Source organism: Arachis ipaensis, chromosome B07 (assembly GCF_000816755.2).
Source record: "Arachis ipaensis cultivar K30076 chromosome B07, Araip1.1, whole genome shotgun sequence".
Lineage (NCBI taxonomy): Eukaryota > Viridiplantae > Streptophyta > Magnoliopsida > Fabales > Fabaceae > Arachis > Arachis ipaensis.
The window spans coordinates 110,742,576-110,745,127 of NC_029791.2; the positions used below are offsets into that span (position 1 = coordinate 110,742,576).

The 2,552-nt window shown below is 44.4% G+C and overlaps 1 pseudogene; it reads left to right on the top strand.

The window, feature by feature from the left end:
* On the top strand, positions 1-604 carry LOC110265125 (annotated as a pseudogene).

The window sequence follows — 2,552 nt, forward strand, 5'->3', positions numbered from 1 at the left end:
CAACCGGAACACGACCTCATACCTCAAGCAAGGCCTCTCTTCCACCAAGATCTTTATAGCTCCGCGGCTGCTTTAGGAGTGGGTCCAACCACCGTGTCCGACGATAAGTCACCCTCGAGATCAGCCTTCCTGGTGACGGCGTCGGCCGTGGGGAGCAAAGCAGCAAGTGGAGCAGGAAGTGGAGCAGGTGGGATTAGCTGCCAGGACTGCGGGAACCAGGCGAAGAAGGATTGCCCTCACATGCGGTGCAGGACATGCTGCAAGAGCCGTGGCTTCTATTGCCAAACCCATGTCAAGAGCACTTGGGTTCCCGCTTCCAAGCGCCGCGAGAGGTAGCAGCAACTCGCCTCTATCCAACAACAACAGCTTCTTGCTGCTGATGTTCCCAAGCACCAAAAAGATCACGTCTGGTGGCTGGCAGAAGCAGAGGAGGAAGACGAAGGATGAGGGTTGTGAAATTTGGAATTTGGGGAAGAAGATAGAAGGGATAATTTGGGAATTTTATTAAAAAGTCAACGAAAAATCACGGTTTGGGTACTATTGTCACACGGAACCCATCTTTCATGGGTACAACGTTAGTTTTCTTGTTTGATGGGTACTTTTGTCAGCGTTTGCAAAATTCATGAGTACAAATGGTAGTTTTTCGTTTTTGAAAGTGAAGTTAGGCGCTAGGGTGACAGTAACAAATTTCTCCTATATGCCTCATGTGGCGCCTAACTTCATGGAAGTGAAGTTAGGCGCCAAGGCTCCCGTAGCAAATTGTCCAATTGAAGCACAATGTGGCGCCTAACTTCACAAAACCAAGTTAGGCGCCACCCCTTCCGAAACACTCTTCCAAAATTGGCTTAAATGTGGCGCCTAACTTCAGAAAGTGAAGTTAGGTGCCACCTATTCCGAATCCAGCTTCTCCAGGGTGTCCAAAACTCTATCTTAATGCACCTGTTTCTGCTCTAATCACTCTGCATGATCAAAATACACATAAAACAAAGGGAAAACAATAGAAACTCAAACAAAACGAAATAAATAAATAGAAAATATCAAAGTAAAAATCAAACTTAAGGATACGAAAACATCGGGTTGCCTCCCGACAAGCACTTCTTTACCGTCACTAGCTTGACGGTCAGCTCCTCTGGGGAGGAGGATCATAGGGGCTCAGCTCTTCACCCCTCACTGTAAACTTCTTTCCTGTGCTCTCATGGATCAACTCTATATCCTCAAGAGATAGGATCCTGTTCACTGTATGAGGCAGGATTGGGCATGTAGTGAATACCACCTTCATTCCTGGGGAGAAGTCTTCAATGGGAATCTTTTTTTTCTCCATCTCCTGGGTATTTTCTTCTTTTTGAGAACCTCCTCCTTGGTGGATGATGCATTCCCGACACCAAACTTAGGTTTGATGTCAGGGAAAATTTTGTTGATTGTCACCAAAGGAGGTTGGAGCTGCAGATTCTGTTGTGCATCATCAAGAGGTTCTTAAAGGTTTGGATCAATAAGCTCCGTCTGCATGCACCTCTCTTCTTCACCTGCTGAATGTATATCTTTGAAGACATGAAAGGCCAGTTGCTCATTATGCACTCTAAGTACTAATTCACCTTCTTCCACATCAATCAGAGCTCTCCTAGTGGCTAGGAATGGTCTTTCTAGGATTATAGAGACATTCACATCCTCCCCAGTGCCAAGAATCACAAAATCTGCTGGGAGGAAGAACTTACCCACTTTGACCCAAGATATTCTCTACTAATCCATATGTAGGCTTTAGAAATTTGTCTTCTATTTGTAATGCTATCCTTGTGGGTTGTGCCTCTTGGATTTGCAATTTCTTCATCACAGACAAGGGTATTAGATTTATGCTTGCACCCAGATCATATAGGGCTTTCTCAAAGGTGGTGCTCCCAATGGTACATAGAATTTGAAAGCTCCCTGGATTTGGCATCTTTCTTGGCAAGTTATTCTGAATTATGGCACTACATTCCTTATCAAGACCACTGTCTCATCTCCCTTTAAAGGCTTCTTCTTTGACAACAACTCCTTCATAAACTTGACATAGAGAGGCATTTGCTCTAAAACCTCAGCAAAAGGAATATTGATTTACAGCTTTCTGAAGACTTCCAAGAACTTTAAAAACTGCTTGTCCTTGGTCTCCTTTTGAAGTCTCTGAGGATATGGCATCTTAGGCTTGTACTCGGGAGCCTTAGGCAATGTAGCATGTGTGTCAAGAGTGACGGAAAAAGGATTATCTACACGCTTAGGTGGGGCGTGTTCAACCTCCTCCTTTTTCTCCTCCGGAACTTCTTTTTCAACTGGCTCCTCAGTAACTTGTACTTCCATACTTGCCACTTGTCCGCTTATCAAGGTTATATCCTTGCACTCGTCTCTTGGATTTGGAATTGTGTTACCAGGAAGGCTATTAGTGGTCCTCTGATCAATTTCAGCAACTTTTGTGGCTAATTGACCCATCTGAATCTCCAAGTTCTTGATTGATGCTCTAGTTTCCTGTATAAAACTTGCCATTAGTGCTTCCAGATCAGTGTTCTTCTGTGGTTGAGAAGTTT